At 38.6% G+C, this 22,802-nt stretch overlaps 1 protein-coding gene across 11 annotated transcripts in view; it reads left to right on the forward strand.

The window, feature by feature from the left end:
- The window catches only part of NOVA1 (NOVA alternative splicing regulator 1), a 250,784-nt gene that overhangs the window by 222,286 nt on the left and 5,696 nt on the right, over positions 1–22,802 (forward strand). The gene's annotated exons all lie outside the window — the stretch shown is intronic.

The raw sequence follows: 22,802 nt of genomic DNA on the forward strand, positions 1-22,802 counted from the left end.
TATTATTATACTTTATCTGATCAGAACATGTGCCCAGATATCATCCCTGTGGGAAGTACAGAGAGCAATTAGACAGATATTGACCCTTTCTCACCATATCAATCTAGTAGTGAACAAGTACAGAACAGCTGTGGGAAAGTGTGTTTAGTCCCAGAAGATACTAATAAAATCAAAGAAACCCAGGTCATACTCACAACAGTGATACACTATGTGAGAGGGGCTACCCTTAATGGGTATCTAATCTATCGTATTTCTAATGCGCCTATCACCAGAGGATCAAGTACGGCAGTTAAATAATGAAAAAAGAGAAAATCTATTTGTGGATGGATTACTCTAATTAATTTTGTTGTTATTCAGACCATGTGTTACTCACTCAGACAAGCACGAGTATATCTGGAAATATTTGTGAACCCTGGAAGTTTAACAAATTCATACCAGTAATTTGTAATTTGCTATTAATCATTCATTATTTTCCTGATGAAAAGTTTGTCATCGAATAAGGAAGCAGAAACAATATCATATAACTAATCACACACTGTGAATTGTGAATAAAGAATAATGCAGAAGTTGTAGTGAATGGTTTGTGGAGCACTCAGGATCTAAAGAGGATTTGTCCAAATCAGATATCCGATATATCAGCTCAGGAATTATTCAGAACCCCCTCATCTCGCTCCCTCCACCCCATGCCCCCCCAAAAGCCTAAATTTATAAAATATTTAGTTTGAAAAATCCTTTTTTACCATTTCTAGTATCTGGGCATTTCACGATAGCCTGCCTGAAGGGTGCAGCTATCTGTCTGTCTGTTGGGCCATCCATCTGTGTTCTTATATCATAGCCATTATTGTGGTATCTGAGCACCTTACATATCTATTAAAGTGAGCACAAAAAGATACATTCTGTTCCAAAGGGCCTGACTTTCATGTTTGTTCTGATTATTTCTGGGAAAGTGTCCTATAGTTGTGCTGAGCCAATTGTTGAAACTGTTTTGTCTCCTGAACTGGAATTCAACACATACAGTCTCATAGAATGGGGTGGTCCCTCACTTAACATGAGCCAGACCTGAGAGCTTTGAAGATATAGATCAGAAACTTGAATTTGAACAGTTATTCAAGTTCATGTTCTCAGTTCTTTTCCTGTCCCAAATTCAAACACTGTTTTTCATCTGTTTGCAAGACACTATCACAAGGAACATTAGACAGATCCTTTCCCTTCCCCTGTGTGTTAAAATATTGCTGTTCTAGTGGAGAGTTATACATTAAAGGGATCTTAAAGCCATAATTCTTACCTCCACTTACTCCAAATAGGCCTGTTTTGTACATACTGTATAGTGTTCCGTAAACACGTTTTGGCCTCTGCCCCAGTTTTCAATCTGAAAATGAAATACACCTCTACCCCGATATAACGCTGTCCTCAGGAGCCAACAAATCTTACTGCATTATAGGTGAAACAGCGTTATATCGAACTTGCTTTGATCCACCAGAGTGTGCAGCCCCGCCCCCCCCAGAGCACTGCTCTACCGTGTTATATCGGATTGCGTTATAATGGGGTAGAGGTGTAATTGGTGAGGGTTTAACCTTCCAACATAATAGCTAGTTTTAACCTTCCAAATAAGAGATTTTCTCGTCAGTGTACCTGTATATTGTTCTATGTTACTGTAGAATATGAAAAGTGGATTTCATTTGGTATTTGCATAAATTCCATGGTCCCTTTAGTTAAAATCTGGATATTCTTCAAAGAAGTATTGATATATAGGTCTTGCCATCAGTGCTGTCTGGTGGTGGTCCACTTTATTTGGGTAGCTTCCCTCATTAGCGGCCCAATTAGACATGCCATTCCTACCAGGAATCTAAACCTAGTCTTTCACTCCTTCTAGTCCCCTCTTAGGCCATTGAGCTCCCCGTCCCCATCTCTCCCCCTGTCTTTCCTCTCTTAAAATGCTATTTTTGTGATCAGTCTCTGAGAATGGATTTGGGAAGAAGAAAGTTCTGTCTTTTTGATCTCCAACCTTTGAAAGCCCTCTCTATCCTAAAAGTTTTAACTGAGTTCATAACCCATTAGTTCTGTGGTTGCTTTAAAAACATGATTTGTGTCCCCACATACCATGGTTAATACCAGTACTTGATTAATAACTGGCAGCTAATGGGTTTGCTCTTGCCAACTGCCTAAATTGGCAGATAACTGTTATCTTGTAACTGCTTTGTAACTCTGAAGTTTGCTTTGTTGAGGTACCTCTTAGCTGTGCTGGGTCAGCTGATTTAGCTAGTCCTCTTGCTTCCCAGCTCTCCCTGCAGTAGGTTTACATTGCTCCAGGTGCTGATAATAGCAGTCCTGTCATTTAGATGCTGTATCCCCTACTGAGACACTGTTGGATGACTAACCAGATTTTCCCAGAATGCACTGACACAACCATGGGTAAGTATCATGATAGGCTCAGACGCACAAACCTGTTTGACATATTGGTTATATCAGTGTTGTAACCTGGGCAAATGAGAGTGCCTAAAATAGTTACAAAAACACGGATGTCTTTGTAGGTTGGACTAGCCCTTAGTGTTCCACAGTAATAAGGTAGTTTTATGGATTGTTAATTCGTTTCGTATAATGTGACCTCTCCATTTCAATTTAATAAGAAGGCGGAGTTCTCTGTCTGAGGACAGTGCCGATTGTGCACTCTGGACATAAGGTACTCATTAACACCTCTGATATATTATCTGGAAAGAACTAAGGAAATACATTTTTCTGGGCTACTGTTCATTCTGTGGTAGGAGTCCAGGGTAGATGCCAAATCTCTATGGTTACCTTGGTTTACTGGATTGAAATTAGCATTTGGGAGTTCTGTTTGGGTGATGGGCCTCAATGTCTTTGTCTGCAACCAATTCCTGAGCAGAGTTAAAGCTATGTGCTATTAACTGCATTTGCTTTTCATCTGTTTCTTTGTGTAAGTCAAGTGTTTTGTATTATAAATCTTTGTTGGTTTAGAACCTCCACATCTCCCTATTATTTTGCAGTGGCTGAGATCAAGTGATGCGCCTTTGCCGACCATACTTGTGTATTCCTATGGATTTGAAACAGCATATTTCCAATGCCATAGAATTTAGTACATAAAAAATAGTTGAAAATAAATATATCCCAGCAGTTGCTATTTGGTGTAATTATTTTTTTACCTTCTAAATTATGTTTCTCCCTCTCTGATGTGCCAGTCAAATGACTCTGAGGTTGATTATGCTATTGATATGTAGGTAGGTAGTGCTTAGTATTTGTGTCACTTGTCTTTATTTTATTTTTTCACTTTCTCTCTGAGTCATTCCTCTCTACTTGAGTGTTATGGAAACTTCACCTGGGAAATTCCTGAGACACAGGACATAACATAGTCTCAGTGCTAAATCTTTAGACACTATTTGCCTATCACTTACCTGACATACCTGATTAGTCTCATTATAGCTGGTATGACAACACCCATTTTTTCATGTTCTCCATGTATATATATCTTCCTACTGTATTTTCCAACTGATGCATCTCATGAAGTGGGTTTTAGCCCACCAAAGCTTATGCCCATATGAATTTGTTAGTCTCTAAGGTGCCACAAGTACGCCTCGTTCTTTTTGCTGATACAGACTAACACAGCTATCACTCTGAAACCTGACATAGTAAGTTTCAGATTGGTGTATCAGACTTAGAGATATCATTTCCAGTTTAAGTTTTCAGTTGTACACGATTTAATTAAATGACTCCTGTTGACTTTAATGAAAGATCTTTGGTCTAACTCCATGCAACTCTGAAAATTTAGGATGTGACTAAGTCAAAGTCAGGGATCTTTAATGTGGGCCAGATCTGGTCCCATTGTGTGCACTGGCACAAGTGAGTAGAGGTGCTTAAGACATCCATCCCCTTACCCCATTGTACTTCTGCAATATACCACAGCTTCCTGTGCTCAAAGGGAAGCAGGCTCAGTGGAGCTGCTACTTTCCTCACTCTTGCAGGTGGGCAGGGGTTGGGGAGTGGGCAGAGCCATGACTACACCCTCTCAATGTGCCCAGCAGCATAGCTGTGCCAGAGCATCAGGGAGCGTAGGCTGCAACAGGTATAGACACATCACAGTCGACTTCTTCTCCAGAATCGTAAGGAGACAAAGAGGCAATTGTGACTCAGGGAATCACTGTCTCCCTCCCAGGGTGCTTCCAGGGGCAATGAACCAACGCACTGCACCTTAGTGCAGGCACTATCCCAAACTGATCATCTGCCGTGTGTTGATGACCAGTTGGGATAATGTCTGCACTAAGGTGCAGTGCGTGGGTTCACTGCCCATGGAAGCAGCTCTGAGGAGGAGAAAGAGGAAGGCAGTTGACTCCCTGCACTGTGGGGAGTAAGAGGATGATTTTCTGCCTCCATTAGTGAGGAGCCCTTTTTCTATAGCACAGTATCGTGGACTCTGAGCCAGCCAGTCAGCCCCTCTTAATATCCGTTATGCTACAGTCCAAAAAAATGTGACCTCACAGCTTATTTAGAAGCTATAAGCATCATTTTTCCTATTCTTGTGCATATGGTTATTTTCACTGTTACTTTTTCTGACAGTAAATTAGATTTCCTGTAGGTAATAACAGTCAAGGCCCAGTCAAAGAATTACTGACCAGCAGGAATATTGTAACCTTAGCCACTTAGTAATGACCTTAGAAATGCCCAGGGGCCAAGTGCAATATTGCTGTTAAACCTGCTTGGGTTTATATTCTGTCCTAAATTGAACGTTTTATGCTTTTCCTATTGTGCCAAGATTCCTTCACCATACCTTCCAGATAATTGGTCACAGCAATGCTCCAGTTGTACTGGGTATTTCTGGAGAATGAATGCACAGAACAACAGCCAGTCATATTTTCTCTTTTATTAAGGACATGCTATTTTTATGATCAGAAAGGTTACTGTGAAAACTGATATCTTAATGTTTTGAATTTATTTTTCTATCAATTACTTCATATCAAATTAGTCATAATTATAAATTAAAAGAAGCAATTTCTCAGCATACTTTTGTTATCTACTTAGATTGTAAATTTTTCAGGACAGGGGCTTTAATTATATGTTTTTCAGTGTGTAGCACAGTGGGGCTAGGGGCCTTTAGATGCTACTTCAATAATGATTTACTAATAATGTAAATCAATCTGCCATTTCTGCCTCCTGCATCATCACTACTGTGTTGAGAGGAGAATAAAATCTTTCATTAAAAAAAGCACAACTGGGAAAACACGTAGCAGGTAACATGCTATTTCAGATGCATATGATACACAGATGCTTCTGTTGCAGGGTTACAATTCTAACCAAAACCACTCTTGAAAAGATGGTAAATAAAAATTAAATGTAAATCTGTAAGTAACCTGCTCACAAGATAGTCCTGTTCTTAGGTCTGGTTTTATTAACACAGAAATTAACTATAAGAAAACTTAAGTACGTTCAAACTTTCTCCCTACTTTTAGCTGCTCCTAGTGTTATTTCTTCCAGGCTTCCCAGTCAGAAACTCTTTCTAGAATGCCACTCCCACTTCTCTTAGTTCAGTTGGGCTATTGAGCCACTGTTGTGAGTCACCAGAAGCACCTTTACATTCCCGAGCAGGATCAACACATGCTAACATGGTGAATTGTTTGTCATTGGTTTTAAGGTTTCAGAGTAGCAGCCGTGGTAGTAATGTCTATAATTAAAGTTGCCTAACACTTGTCAGTATGAGACATCGTTTTCAGTTATCAGGGGGTGGCCATGTTAGTCTGTATGCACAAAAACAAGTAGTCCAGCGGCACCTTAAAGACTAACAGATTTATTTGGGCATAAGCTTTCATGGGTAAAAAAACCTCACTTCCTCAGGTGCATGGAGTGAAAGTTACAGATGTAGGCATTATATAATGACACATAATTTCTCAAAATTTCTGAAAATTTCTACTTTGGCAATTTCCACTGCATTATAAGTGCTTCATTCACGTCTCTAATGTAATATGTCACAGGTGGCCAAACTGTGGCTTGTGAGCCACACTTAGCTCTTTTACAGTTAAGTGCAGCTCGCGGAGCCCTCCACATACCCCCATTCTCCATGTACAGATTGTGGGGGGGGGGACCTCTGCTTTGCAGTGGGGTGATGGGATAGGGGCTTCTGCCCAGCAGGGAGGGGGGTCTCAATAGGAGTGGGGCCAAAGCCCCAAGCCCCAGCAGGTGTCTCCCAGGGGGCTGAAGCCCCAAGCCTTGGCACGTGTGCCTTGGCTCTTGATCTTCTGAAGATTGTCATATGCAGCTTGGAGGGTCAGTAAGTTTGGCCACCCCATAATATGTTGTTCTATTTTCATGCTCCTACAGCCTTTCTTATGGTTATTTATTGTTCACTTACCCAGTGCATAAATGTAATAAGAATAATTCAAGCCATTTTATTTTCTTAATTGTAATTGTAATAATTTGTGATATTAAATTAACATATGCCCTCTACCAGTAAGATGCTGAAATGCAGTCTCCTATTTAAGGTCCTTTTAAAGTGTTATTGCTTTGTGGAGTAGATTAATGATGAAATTAAACTGTGATTAATGTCATGGGAAAGACTCTAGTGAAGCAGAACAGAATTCCTTACAGATCTTCTACAGACCAGTGCTTATTTGCAATTAAATGATGCAGAAGAAGAAACCATGTCAGAAGATAAGCAGGTCATTGAGGAATTATTGATCATGTTATGTGCAAGAATATCTAGTTGAATGAGCTTTACAAAAAACGTATACATCTGCTCCAGAAGCAAAGTTACAGCTCCTTATGAACAGAAAGAAATAGTTGATAATTAGTTTTTGATTAAAGAAGTTCCTCGGTTTATATATGATTATCTTTCATTTGTGTTTGAACTGCTTAGTGTCATTTGGCTTTGAATGAATCCCTACTTTTATTGTTTCACAGTAATTAGAGAATTCATGCCAGACATTTCAAATATATTCTCAATAGCAATTTACAAATAATGTTAGACTTTGAATTGCTGGACAACACATATTTATGTATATGACATTAATAGCAGTCTTTATTACATACAAGTTCTAAATAAATATTTTGTTGTAATTTTTGGTGATAAAATAACCTATTCCTATTTTTCTAAAACTAATATGGGAAAGTATGAATGCAAGACAATGACATACAAATTACAACTCAGATGGCAAATCTATGTGAAATTTAGAATTCTGAATTTAAATTTGTTAGAAACTATGAATGATTTGAAGATAATTCAGTATACAGTAGAACCTCAGAGTTATGAACACCAGCTTTATGAACTGACCAGTCCACCACACACCTTATTTGAAACCGGAAGTACACAATCAGGTAGCAGCAGAAACAAAAAAAGATTGAGGGGGAAGCAAATACAGTACAGTACTATTTTAAACATAACCTACTGAACAAATAAAGGGAAAGCAGCATTTTTCTTCTGCATAGTAAAGTTTTAAAGGTGTATTAAGTCAGTGTTCACCTGTAAACTTTTGAAAGGACAACCAGAATGCTTTGTTCAGAGTTACGAACAACCTCCATGCCGGAGGTGTTCGTAAATCTGAGGTTCTACTGTAAAATACATACATATGTGATGCCTTGATGCATTAGTTTAATATGTTCTCTATATTAGATATGGTTTAGTCACAAATTACAAATGTTATTACTGTTGTAGATATAATATATCTATAATCCATGGTTTATACCGTTCAACACTTGTCACTCAACCTCAAATGTAGTAGTGTAAGTGTAGTACAATGTGTATCATGTCAGTTAAAATGTGTCAATTATTAAATAAAATATTCTTGCTCTATTATCGATTGTTCCAAAACATTCACACCGTCTTTCCTTTTGACCACTGACTTTTTAGAAGTAAGAAAAGTAGAGGAATAGTAATGAAATATAAGAAATAAATGTGCCTATGAGTCCTTGGAGGTGATAAACCATATCAATAAAGTATGAGTAGTTTACTATCAGTTTCTGAATATGGAATTTTTTTGGAATGTTTTGTCATTTTTATAATATCAGATTACTTTTATTTGAAATATGGTCTAGTTAGTGTCTAAACCATGAAAAAAATACCCGTTGCTCTTAATATTTCATGCCAATGTTAATATGGCTGAATGAACTGGCACCAATACTAATGACTTTCTATTTTGTGCAGGTTTGAGATTTTCATAAACAATAAATAATTTATAATACACAGATTGAGCTCTGTCTTGCAAACAGGCAGTGTTTTACTATAAAAAATTACAATTCAGAGTTTACCTCTTAGCCTTGTGAACCTGATGCTTCATGGGTGTGATGACATAATTATAAATTAGTCTTTAATTGGTGAAATTAAGCCCTTCTTTAAAATGAAATCACCACCTGCTCTTAGAAGTAATAAAGACTAATTGTATCTAATTTTTTTCAATTAAAAAGAAACAATATAATGAACAGTATTGAAATCTGCAGTCAACAAGAATTTGTAAAGAGAAAAATATCTTAAAAGCATAATTTTGAGCTGCTGGTTTCCTCACTTTTTATCAGTGCTTGGAGACAGATGTTTTTTATTTTGTGTTTTTAAATGATTGTTTTCAAAATGACATTATCAGAGCTGTGGTTCCTAAAGGACTAAGCGCTAACAAGAACATCTGCATCAGAATATAAGAAAATTGAAATCCTTCACAGCAGAAAAAATAGTGGTGGGGTAGTAGGAGCAGAAGTTAAGGCAACAGATGAAGGAAAGGAAACCTATTGAAACTATGAATTCCAAAAATGAATCTGATGACTCTGCCTTTACTCTTTTGGAGTTATATTTTTAAAGTTAGATGCACACAAATAATTACTCATCTATCTTAGGTATACAAATGCCTGATGCATGTGTGCAAATGTGTGTATATAAACAGTTGGTGTAAATCGCCATTTCACCACGTGCCCATTTACACTAACTGAGCATCTATCCACAGGTATTTACATGCATATAATAGCTACACTTCAATAGCTGTGCATGCCTTGCTTTTATCATTCTTGCTCACAATTCAAAAATCCTCACCATTTCTTTGGTTTTATGCTTTATTTTTACTCAGTTTCCCTTTCCTGAAATATAGCTACACAGATCCCCATTTTTGGAGGAACATATCCCCAAAAGTGTGGATCTGTGGAGACAATATATTTGGAGAATTTTTGTTCAGTGGTATGTATTTGTAATTTTCCTCACTGGGTTAGCTTTAATAGGATACACATCTCAGTCTCATGAGGCTCCTGAGGAGAATGCAATCATCTACTCTTACTCCAGCCTACTTGTAACTGAACTTTTTACCTTTCAGGGAGGTTGGCTTTTACCACTGGCCCACCTAACACTCACCAACTCTTCTGTTGCATTTTTTGAGAAGGGATATCGCAACCTCTTCTGTGTCTTTGATCTTATAAGCAAATAGTTACTAATTTCTGGCACTACCTCCGCCAATGTCAGGAGTTCTGTTTCTCTCTCTTAGATGCCTTTCAGTTATCACCACACTTCCATAATCTAGTTCAGGTTGTATTGATTCAAAGAACATTTCATTGCCAGTTTACAAAAATAAAGAGAAAAAAAGTCATAAAATTAAAGGTGACTGTAAATAAATCACACTTAAACAAATACTATAATAAGTGCTAGGTTGTCCTGTAACTTAGTTACAAAGTATAGAAATATTTTCCTAGACCAGTGTTCTGGTATTATTAGCTTGTTTTGTTCTCTGACCCTTGTCAGAAAGCACCATGACAGCCTCTGAAAGAAAATATTCAGAGTGTCTGTGAGAGGAGACCCTCATCATATCAACATATCAAAAGTCTCTGTTAACATTATGGGGTTATGTTGTCCCCTAGTCCAATCAACGGTGGTTCTTATACCTGGAAGACATGCATTCATTAGTGAAACTACATTCCTTTTCTAATATAGATTCTGCCAATTAACTCTTTTTTAACCTTAAGAGGTATGGATATTGAGCTATTGTTTCTTTAACTGTCCCGTTCCTCTTTTATTAATGCCATCTTTGAGATAGGTCTTTGTTGACATATTCATTGTGTGGTTTCTACTAGATGAACTTCCCATTCTAACAGTTAAGCAGATGATAAGACAATTGTCTGTTCTGTTACTGCCCCTTTGCACTGCCAGAATGGTGTAAAGGGATCTTAAAACTAGCAGAGGCAGCCACTGGAAAAGATCCTCAAGATAGGAGGAGTCCCCACATGCTGTAGCACCAGCAGAGTTGCTCTACACAGCCTTCCTCACAGCCAGTGATATAGGTGCTGTATAGGGACTGTGGCCAAATTTCCACTGCACTAAAGCTATTCTCAGCTGTGTGAACAGCCCTAGGGAGATGAGGAGAGCCCAATGTAGTTCAGAACAGAAATCAGGCTGCTCTAACTTATGCACAAAAGTAGCTTAAAGTCAGATTTGCATCCCTTCACTTCTCCATTCTTACACTTAGCAGAGCTTGGCAGAACAGAGACTACAATCAGAAAGTCTGTATGTTGAGTATTGTATATATTATTAGACAACCTTATAGACTTAATACAAAACCATAATTGTTAATTTAAATACAGCAGTTTAACTTCCTACCCTCCAGACTGGTCATATTTTTCACAATGCTCATAAGTATATAATGCAATAATTAATTTGTCTTTCACCATCATTGTGTGTGTGTGTGTGTGTGTGTGTGTGTACACATATATATTCTGTGGTGTAAATGTTAAGCGTTTTAAACTAATCTTTCATTGTTACTTCACAATTTTGTACCGGCACACAATTTGAATGTACAAAATGGGGAGCAGTTTAAAAATATCAAGCCCCCAAAATATCAAGTGAATTAGCCATGCCACAATTTATGGTACTAGGAACTGTGCAGTGTTCTTTATCTGTGTGTGTGTGTGTGTGTGTATACAGGTGGTCTGTCAGATAAGTCATATTTAACAAAATTCCTTCCCTTCATACTAGTATCACTTAAGATTGGGGGGAGGGGAGGAACTGTTGTTTACTACATATGTGCTGCAAGAATAAATTTCAGAGGCAGAGATGGAGTAACTCTAACACTGAAGTATCAGAGGGGTAGCCGTGTTAGTCTGGATCTGTAAAAAGCGACAAAGAGTCCTGTGGCACCTTATAGGCTAACAGAAGTATTGGAGCATAAGCTTTCATGGGTGACCCACGAAAGCTCATGCTCCAATACTTCTGTTAGTCTATAAGGTGCCACAGGACTCTTTGTTGCTTCTAACACTGAATCAACTTAACTCTATAACAGAGAGACATGCTTGTTCCATAGAACCCTTCTGTGGAAGCTTTTCATTTGTTTTATTTCATGAACATACTTATCCATTAGGTTATTTCAGCTGTGACTTTCTAATACTTGGCTTTAGTTTAGTGTAAATAGAGTAGGATAATATACTTGTCCTGTGTAAGGAAACATTTTTGCTGTTTTTGTTTTGTTTACTTTATTTTCTTTTAGAATCATATGAATTCTGGGACAATGATGTCCTTTTGTTATTTTCTTCTTGAGTTGTTCCTTGGATGTGAACATGCCATACCTATTTTCCCACACAAATAAGCAAATGATAGATTCATGTGTTGTGTTATGGTGGTAGTTCTTCCCTTTCCTCCAAGCTTCTCTGTTAGAACTATCTTCAGTGAGAGAGCAGTAATTAGGAGTTTATTTTTTTCTGTCATTGCATTGCTACTGGGACCTTTTGAGAGAATTACTATCTTAGTGCCTCTTTTTAAATTGTTCAACTACAATCATATTAGTGTGTTACTTCTGAAGAAAGACTGGTGCTTATTTAAGAAATTAAGAATTCATGAAAATGTTTAGATTCATTTTACTCTTTGTAAAACCCTTTTCCAGAATGTGGTCCCTAACCATGACAGTATCCTTCATTCTCACATAAACTGTGTTGGCTTCAGTGCACTTATATGAGGAGGAAATAAGCTTTTGCCCATGCACAGACTAGTCGCTTCTCTGGTCAGTGGTTCGCAGGTTGACTGTTGATGTTACACATTGGTTGAGAACAAGGGAACGCGGCTTCAGTTCCAAACTGGCAGAAAAGTTCATGGCCAGGATTTTCAAAAAGACGTGCCTAAAGTTAGACTGGTGAATCCATTTTTAATGGACTGAGTACATAATCTGGTTTTCTAAAGTGCTGAACATCTTTTACAAGTGCTACTTGTATTTAGAGTTCTAAATGTGTACATAGAAGTCTAACTTTAGGCACCATTTTTGAAAATTATGGCTCACGACTTTTTAAAAATAGACAAGGATACTGTCTAAAGATGGTAGGGAATCCTGGAAAAGAGGAGCCCAGTTTTAATGAGGTCATCATCTACCTTCCTAACTGAGAAATAAATGTCAGATCCTTCCATGACCTAACACCCAGATACTGGTCACTATGCCAGGGATGCCATTAAATCTTGTTCAGAGAGAGATTGAGTCCTTTCATTAACCCCATCAGCACCAGATGGAAAGGTTGATTCTCTTTCATGAGAAGAGATGTAGGCCAAGCCACAATGAAGCTGAGAAGTTGCACTAGCTCCGTACTACTTTTGTCACTCAAGGGAGACTGTTCTACCCTCCTCCCCCATTTTATAGTAATGGCCCCAAAGTTGCAATCTTATTATGGGAAAGAAAAACTAGTTTAGCAAGTACACTACAGTAAAAGAAAGTGTATAGTAGATAACAGATATGCCCGGTATAGTTAAATATTTTAATTACATCGAGGCTGTATTGCATATATTAAATATTTGTATGTAATCAGATAAAATTAGTCTAGAGCAGTGTTTCCCAAACTTGGGATGCTGCTTGTGTAGGGAAAGCCCCTGGTGGGCCAGGTCGGTTTGTTTGCCTGCCGCGTCCGCAGGTTCAGTCAATCGCAGCTCCCAGTGGCCACAGTTCGCTACTCCAGGCCAATGGGAGATGCTGAAAGCAGCGGCCAGCACATCCCTCGAACCGCGACCATTGGGAGCCACAATCAGCTGGACCTGCAGACGCAGCAGATAAACAAACCAGCCTGGCCCGCCAGGGGCTTTCCCTACACAAGCAGCATCTCAAGTTTGGGAAACACTGCTCTAAAGAAAAAGTGGATCAGTGTGAATGAATACCAAAATAATATTTTTGTTTTCAGAATCTTTTTCTTTTCTCCATCAGCATAGTGTTGCCTTTTTCTTTTTTTTTAATCTTGCCCTTCTTAGAGAAAAATATGTTTCTCAGGTTACCATGTCCCAAGGGGAGACCATAGCAAAACCTAAATGTACATCAAAGAGATTGTCTTCCGAGCATTTCAGGGCTGAAATTTCACGCCTTTGAAAATGTTAGTTTCAGGTTGGCCTCACTAGGAGACTCTCACCAATGTCCTCTGCCTCAAAGAAATAACTGGGAAGAACAGTTGAATGATGAATTGATCAAACACTTTAAGGAGTCCAAGGGAGCTTTAACTCAATGTAGCTCTCTACAGAAGCTCTTCTGCTTCTGAGGTCAAGTATTTCAATTGAGGTAGTATTAGATAACCTATGTGGCAACACTTAGCAGAAAAAAATGTCTTTTCTGCTAGGAAAATAAATAATGAGAGCATAGGAATTCTCCCTTGATTGTTACTAGAGAGACAGTTGATGAAAGAGTGCATTCCAAAATACGTAGTAATAATGATAATAATTAGCTCTTCATACCAAGATCCAAGTGTGGTCCTAGAAGTCCTTTACTAGCCATTGCAAACTGTAGAGATTAAAATTTAAAAGTCAGCGTTTGCTAACAGTCACAGTTGCAGCTGATATACCTCAGTTTTTCCTTTTAATTAGCATAGAAAATAACTAAAAAAACCCAAATATCTCTGTATAACTGTTAGTAAATGTTGACTTTTAAATGGCAAACACTGAAATTTTCTCAAGATGGGAATGAGATTTTATTCTGCTAGTTTTATGAAAGTCACTGGACTTGATCGTGAAGAATCAATTCAGTCTTCTCCATTCCTGGAGTCGATGTTGCTCCTGAATTCAGAGTATCTGAGAAAATGTATGAGCTATTTATAACTTCACATTAACTACATTTTCTTATGGTCTATTCAAGTTTGTGATCCCACCATGCTTTTTCAGTTGTTTGCCATAGTTTTTTAATATAATCTTCAGGCATAATAAGAAACATTATAAAACATATAGATAGCTATGCCAGTGAAAACCCATGGAATTTTGCAGGTATAGAATTATTAATGTTACCATTTTTCAAAAGATGGAAATCAGTAAGCAACCTGATCAACTGTGTTGTGTCCTATGGAATTCCATAAGAATATTTTGTTTGCAATAGCTCTGTTGTTTCCTGTGTACTTGCTTCTTCCCCTATGGGGAATAGTAGGCTGGTTAGTCTGTGTATGGGAAAGAGCCACTTCTTTCTCCAATCTGCCTTGCCACAAGAAGCTCTCAGTGAGCTGTGCTCCACAGCACGGTGAAGCCAACCTCCTCCATGTGCTCCCCAAATCCTACTGCTCCACACTGCAGAGTGAATTGAAATGATTGTTTGGTCTGGAGACCTTCACAACCTTGAGGAGACATAGCACCAGATTTGTCCCAGGTTGTATAGGCTTTATTATATGAATTGTATGGTTTGGTTCTGCTGTGTACTGTACATTATGGATATGATGAAAAAATCTTGTAAGATTAGCTGTAGCAGGTAGCCCTCTTCTCGCTGTACTAGAGCTGTTTATACTAGAGATATTGATCAGTGTCCACAGGAATACTAACTTAAGCCTTATTTTTGTATCTTCATTTTATGTATTAACTTCATATCATATTTCCTAAAGGTATTTCTTTATCTTCTTTGGGTCATTTTTAAATATTCAAAACAAATCGCTTGTTCATTTTTTCCTGTCCCTAATGATGTTATTAATAAATGATTTGTCATGAATCACATATTAACCCAGGAGAATTTATTACTTACAGGTTTAACAATACAAGTTTTCATTACCTGACTGATAAAGAGCAATAAATGGATTCTAAGTACTATTTTAATAAGATTTTTTATAGATTATCTTTTTTAACAGTATGCTTATGTCACCATGAGTAATATCCTGGTGTCTATAAAGAAAAATATGCTTAAATCCTTTTTAAAGTTAGCTTTCAATACTGACAAGCTTTTGCTCTATGGAAGCTAACAAACCACTCTTGCTGAAAGCAATGTTCATTAGTAAGATTTAATAGGAAAATTTTAAAAATCTTTTGTCAATAAAAATATGATGTAGTTTGGAGGGTCATTCAAAAATGCTATCGTTTAGCCAACAGTATTAAAGGAGGAAATTCATAATGCATTTTTAGGATATCTTGCAGGTAGGATGACCAGACGTCCCAATAAAATCGGAGCTGTCCTGATACTGAACTCTCTGTCCCAGGTCCCAACTGATGTACGATCGGGATGCCATTTGTCCCAATATTGTAGGGTTGCCAGATCTCTGGTTGGCGTGGGGCTGGCAAGCTCCCTACCTAGCTGGCTCTGCATAGCTCCCCGGAAGTGGAAATCTCCCTCTGGATCCTAGGTGCAGGGATAGCGAGGTCAGCTCTGCGTGCTGCCCCCCTCTATGAGTGTTGGTTCCGCCGTTCCCATTGGCCAGGAACCGCAGCCAATGGGAGCTGTGGAGGTGGCGCCTGCCTGCAAGGCAGCACACAGAGCCACCTAGTCGCACCTCCATCTAGGACCCAGAGGGAAATGTTGCCACTTCTGGAGAGCTGCCTGAGGTAAGCACAACCCAAGCCCCAGCCCTGAGCCCCCTCCTGCACCCAAAATCTCTCCTGGAGTCAGCACCATCAAAACCTCCTCCTGTGCCCCAACTTACTGCCCCAGCCCCGAGACCACCCCTTGCAGCAGGGGCCTGAGCCGGAGCTGTCCACCCCCACATGTGGCTTGCAGCAGGAGCCGCGACCACTCGGCATGCGGCGGGGGTCAGGGCTGTGCGCCGCCGACTCACAGTTGGGCTGGAGCAGGGGCCGGGCAACCCCAACCTGCGGCATGTGGCAGGGGCTGGAGCCTGGGCTGTGTGCCTCCAACCCACGGCTTCCATCAGGGGTTGGAGTCGGGGCCATGCACCACCCCACCCGTGGCATGCGGCGGGGGACTGGAGCCAGGGCTGTGTGCCTCTGACCCGCAGCATGCAGTGGATGTTGGAGCCGAGGCCCTGCAGTATGTGGCAGGGGCCGGCGCCTGGGCCATGTGCCCCCCCGACCCATAGCATGCAGCTGGGGTTAAGCTGGGGACCTGTGACCCATGGCATGGGGCTGGAGCCAGGGCTGTGTGCCCACCGACCCATGGCATGTGGTGGGGAGTGGAGCAGGGGCCATGTGCCCCCCGACCCGCAGCTGGAGCCGGGCCATGCTTACCTGCAGCTTGCAGGGGGGCCTGGAGCTGGGAATGGACCCAGGCCGTACGCCCCCCTTGCAGCTTCCTAGGGCTGTGCATCTCCCTCATCTGTGGTTCCGCAGGGAGCTGTGAGTCTGTGGCTGCTTTAGTTCTTACTTATAGACTTTAAGGTCAGCAAGGACTATTAAGATCTAGTTTGATATCCTGCATAACAGAGGCCATAGAATTTCACCCAGTGATGCATGCATCAAGCCCAATAACTTCTGGTTGAACTAGAGCATATCATCTAGAAAGACTTTGTGCCGCTCTGGTGCCACAAAGCACCCATAAAGCTAATGGATCCAGCCCTTTAAGGATTCTTTTGGCAGTGCAGAATTAGCACAATAGCTCTAAACCAAAGTCTTTGCAACTGAACTTGTTCCAGGAAAAGGGAGCAAGGTTGTGGCATTGTTTTAAACAGGGTCAGCTGGGCATAATTCCGGGACCAAACCATCACCCAAAGGCCTCGAGCCTGAGAAATCAAAAAGCTGTTTGAAATCCATCTTTGTCCTACCTCTGCTCCTGCCCGCAGTACAGCTCAGCCAGACCAAAGAATCTGAATCATAGTATTTCTTTAAAAAGTATAAATAATCTTTCTGAAAATGAAATCTCACATTTATTTTGCTACTACAAATGTAAAACAGTTCGCAGAGTTTGCTAACAATATTTGCATTTTGTAATACTGAATTTAATGAATTAGACTTTAAATTAATTTGTATAGGTGACTATAAAGTACAAACAGGGTAATATATTGTGTTCATTTGTAGGGGAGCTGCTAAAATAGTTTATCTATTCAGGGGCATGCCCAGCCCCCCTCTTGCATGCTCACTGAGGTTCCAGAGCACCAGGGATTTGAATAGGACATGGGGAGACACACAGTAGGTGTGCACTCCATGACTGGCCTTGAGCCCTGAACACAGCAGTAAATGGAGGGCAACGGGTGCTGGTACAAAGGATCAGCTACTGCACAGATCTTCCACTCCATCTCCTGTGTGGGGGACAAAATTAATTACCTGATGTAGGCAATAGTAGCTTCCATAGAATAGGTCTGCTGTGCTTGGGGATGATGATTCCTTCCCCACTCCTCTGAGTATCATTCAATTACTAAGATACCTAATTAGACCTTGTGCTAGGTATTGGGGCTCAGTGTTAAGGTCAAATACGGATCCAATCAAAGTCAGTAGGAGTTTTGCTAATGAATTAGGTAGGACTTGGATTTGGCCTTTAAAGATTTTATTTTATTTCATTGCCAGATCATTGCGCACTTTATTTTCTTTTAAGCAATTCCAGTAATAATATTATCTTATATTTACATCATGTCTTTCAAGCATAGCATCTCAAATTACTGGACTTTATAAACACAGTAAACATTCAGTGATTTGTGAAATACAGCCATGTCTGAGTGCATTAGTGGCAACTGTTTGTGCAACACTATACAACAAAGTAGAGCAAGAAATGAAGGACTGAAACTGTATGGTGATTTTAGAAAGGCAATGTGAAATTATTTTGAATTTAGCCAGATGACTGAGACTAACTCCACAGCTCTTACTAAAAGTGCCATAAGATCTTTACTGATCACAGCAGTTAGGACTTCAGTTTTACATTTCTTCTGAAAGATGTTTCATCTGAATGACAGCTTAGTATGTGTGAATGATTACTTCACTACACACACAATAGGTTCAGTAACCGAGTGAAAATCCATGTTTACGTGCGCTTGTATAATTCAGTAAGTAACCAGCACATTATTTCTTTTTTAATTATAAAAAAGTGAGAAGTGTAAAGGAAGCTACTCAAAATACATTAACACTCCTCTTCAAATGTAATTTGAAACTCATGAAACATTAATACATGAAGTAGGTAATCTTGTTTTTATGTTACACAGAATAAAAAAAGAAAGAGATGTGACATTTCATTATATGTTATTAAAACGATGTATCATGGAGAATTCATTTTCTTCCTCTCTTCCACTCGGAAACTTTTGATTTATGTTTATACAAGGAAGAAGGACCTATACATTGAATTTTTGTGCCATTTTTCATTATACCTTGGAAAGATATATTTGTCAATGGCTAAGTTCTTCTGAGAAGAGTGTGACCATATGTATAATTGAGCAGAGACAGAATTCTAATAATTCTCCTTTTTCAGCCCACAATTTTCACTTGCAAGTGGAAACTGCTGTTGGAAAAAGATAGCCTTTCCATATGGATGTTAGACCCCACATGCAGCCACTGGCAGAAAATCAGTCTCTGCTTCTGCACCTGCAGCTGGCTTTTCTTTCACACGCCAACATCAGACTATTACAATTTGGAATGTAAACTGGGAAGAAGGTTTTTATTTGCCTATAAAGTTCAATAGTCTGACGTTGGCGTGTGAAAGGAAAGTCAGTATTCAGGTGCTGAAAATGGGGAGAAGTGTCAGAAGTGTGATGAGCCAGACCTCTCAAATGGTCCAGGCCCAAACATGGGAAACAGTGGGTGACAAAGACCCAAAAGGAGGGACAACAAAACAATTATTCATGCAGGAAATTTAAAACACTACAGGATTCTTTCCTTTAGAATAAATAACTCTTCCGTAACCTCAGTTCTGAATCTTCATTTCTGATGCAAATAGTTTTCAACAATAAAAGTAGGCACCAACTTTTGTGGAAAATTGGTAACTTTGATGCTAAAATGAAAGATCTCGAGAAGTATAGGTTCAGCTGAATGGAGGATTAGCAACTGGGTCCGACTGGGCGCTGAAGATCATGGGTGGGGGAGGAGCCAGGTTAGGCTGGTTGGAACAGCTTGTGACATTTTTAGATGTAAATATATCCCTGCTGTATCTGCAGCACTGTACTGGTGCATGGGAGCAAAGTTACGTTTAGTACAAAGAGACCAGTCCAGTTTCATTGTCAAGCTGACTAAAGTACAAATAGTAAATAAAGAGCATAATGAGAAAAAGTGAAATAGATATATACAATTATTTTATTATTGTATAGTAATCCAAGATATTGTAGAGCAGGAACGACATTTTTAAATGCTGTATATAATTTTTATTGTTTTGGTGTCCCTCATCAGTCAGGGGTGTGAAAAATACAAACCCCTGATTGATGTAGTTATGCTATCCCAGGGTAGGTAGGTGGCATGGAGCCCCTTTCCTCCCTAGGACAAATCTTCTAGACCCATGGTAGCAGTGCATTTAATCTGCAATCAGAGGTGCGAGGGTGGGTGAGCCCTATCTCTTTCTGCCAGGCTGTCTAGCAGTCCCAGGTGAGGTAAGTTAGTTAAGATGAATACAATGTGGAATTTTGATGAGGTAAGTGGGGCAGAGTCTGGATGGAGTTCTGAGTGGTTAAAATAGAACTGGTGAGTGTGGCAGACAGAGAAATTAGATAGAGGGGGAATTTGGAGATCAAAATGCAATTAGGTCAGTGTGAAATAGATTTTGTAAGGGAAGAAATATGCCTTTATTTTGGGGAGGAAAGAGGTGGAATTGTTTCAGGGTGGGAGGAGAGAGGTAAAATGAGATAGAATAACAGATTGCAATTAGCTGAAGTGTATAAATGTCACAGAAGGAGAGGAAATATTAGGAGAGATTCAGTGTGTGGCTTATAACTAAAAGTAATGAGATGAAACATCTTGACAGTTACATGTATTAGGTTATTAAATAATCTCCATAAAGAAGTCCTATCACTTGGGACTTTTATAACTAGAGAGGACAAAATTGAAGAAGAGAATCCCACGTCAGTAGGGATATGAAGAGTTATTTCATAGACCATCAGGGTTGGAAGGGACCTCAGGAGGTTATCTAGTCCAACCCCCAACTATTTTTTTTGCCCCAGATCCCTAAATGGCCCTCTCAAGGATTGAGCTCACAACTCTGGGTTTAGCACACCAGTGCTCAAACCACTGAGCTATCTCTCCACTGCAATTAAAACTGAATTTTGGTGTAATGTAGAGTTTTCTTTAAAACTTTCATTTAGAATAGCCTTTACACAATATTTGATGTGTTTTTAAATGTGTTTATACATCCAAACAAAATTTATTCCTTACTGGGATTATAATAGTAAATCCTACCTTTGAAGGGGATTGTCATTTAAAGAAGAGTTAATAATGAGAACATGTAATTCACTATTTCTAAAAGAATTTGATATTTAATAGAACGTGTTTTCTATTTCAGTAGGTAGAAAATGTATAACAATGTCTAGAATCCAATTATTATCACATTTCTTCTCCAAAAATAAATTGTAATAATTTGTGTATTAAAATTGTATTTTTAAGTACTGTACAAAGAATTGTTGCCTATTTATCTTCAACATTTAAAAATACTCATGGCAGTGTTTCTTATTGTCAGTTACTATGATGCTTTTATTGGAGAACTGAAGTTGTGGTTTTACACTGAAAAGTGACTATAAAGTTGACAACTTTTTACTCAGCAGATCTGCTCTCTGTGTATTTAGAGTTATATCTTATTACTTACATGATTATATTATTATTGGGTTTTTTTACTACTGACAGTCCTGCAGATCAAACATAACTATGGGAGAGTGAACTGGATTTTGCATGTGACAAGAATAGTTCAATTAAATACCTAATACTGAATACTTTTGCAACCCCAACGACTTCAAATTATGTGCTCTGTTTCACCTATGCAACTCCACTTAAGGCCAATATTTGTAACTGGGGGCAAAATTCTGCTTCCAGAGCCTTTAATGTTGGTGATGAGGCACTCTCCAGAATGAACTCATTTTGACTTCAGATTCCATGCTGAGTTTGCAGGGTTGGCATTTATTTAAAAAAATGTGTAAACTGAAATATGAAAATCAGTGAGACACAATAGATATGAAGCCCCACAATGCAGTTTTAAGGTAGCTCCTACCTGCCAAGTCATTTTTAGAGTAGAAAAAAAGTACTTTGGATGATTCCTGTAGATGGACTGAAACTCATAAATTTAAAATTAGAAAACTCATATTGAATTATTTTTAATTAACTCAAAATGTCATTGAACTAAATAGACATATATTGTGGGGGGGAGTTTATCTTGTGAGAGTTCATATGCCTTGCTTATGAAAAATGTAAAAAAGGACTTTAATAAATCATGTGACTTTACTTAGATATTGTGTGTGCAAATGGTAAAACATTCACAATTGAATCATGATAATAAAATGTACATAATCAAAATTAACTTGTTAGAATTGACAGTAAGAATCTAATCTTCAAAAGTGCATAGTTAAGATCTGAGTCTGACTTCTGTATTTAAACAAGACACCCACTGATTCCAGTGGAGCTTCTGATAAGAACCAGTGAAAGCACCAGCCCCAAAAGGTTCAAAATGATCTTTAGTTTGATGGGGTTTGTTCTTTTTTTAAATCAGCTAAGTCAGTATGTCTTTCTGTCTTCCAACTAGGCTTTTATACTACACTTATCACTGTGGTATCTGACTGACTTGCCTGGCTATAATGGCACAGTGTGCCCAAGGCTGTCAAGTCACAGCTACCGCAACCCCCCAAAGGAGCTTAGCATGGCATATATCATTGGGGTCAGGTAAGGTTTTTTTTCAGTATGTGGCACAAACCATAAACCTTCAAAATATATACTAAAAGAAATGCCACATTATTGAGCCTTCTTGGCTGATTCCATGTTCCCTCAGGAGCTGATAGCTTTGCATTTCAGAAGATGTAAACAAAAACAGATAGGAAGGTTTCAGCTAAAATACTTAGCAATTATTTAGTATTTTTTATCTCTAGATCTCACATAACTTATATGCATTTTATCCACGTTTTATAGATGGAGAAACTGATCAATAGAGATGTTAAGTGGTTTGACCAAGTTCACACAGTATGTCAGTGACAGCTTGGAATATAACCAAGGTCTCCTGATCCTGTGCCTACAGGCTCCTTGATATTTAGGTCTAGAAGCACAGAACTGCACTTAACTCATTTTTAATAAATAAGAACCTTATGCTTTTATTTCTTTAATTTTACATAACATCTTTTGGTATTGATGAAATGTAACTGAAATGTTAGAGCTTAAAAACTTCAGATTAGATGCAAAATAATTCAAACATTAAAATCTGTTATTTTAGATTAATATTTTGAATTTGCATATGTTATTAAATGGAAAATATTAACCATTCTCCATTTTTTTAAATGTATCATACTTTTAAAGATTTGACTGACACTCTCAGCATATAGATACTGAAGTGACTGGTATTTTATTAAAACCTAAAACAAATGAATGGGTAAACTAGAACAAGTTTATTTTCTAGGACAGACATTTTATTTGAAAGTTAGCCTCTTGAAATTAGAATAATAAGATGGTCATGTCAGAACAATGAAAATCACTTTAATTTTTTTATACTTATGTGTTTTTATTGTTGCTGATATTGAAATGACAGATTTTGGTAAAAACAATTTCAAAACTGAAAACTATTAGCCCCATCTTTCTACATCACATAACT

The sequence above is a fragment of the Mauremys mutica genome, chromosome 4 (assembly GCF_020497125.1).
Source record: "Mauremys mutica isolate MM-2020 ecotype Southern chromosome 4, ASM2049712v1, whole genome shotgun sequence".
NCBI classification, from domain to species: domain Eukaryota; kingdom Metazoa; phylum Chordata; order Testudines; family Geoemydidae; genus Mauremys; species Mauremys mutica.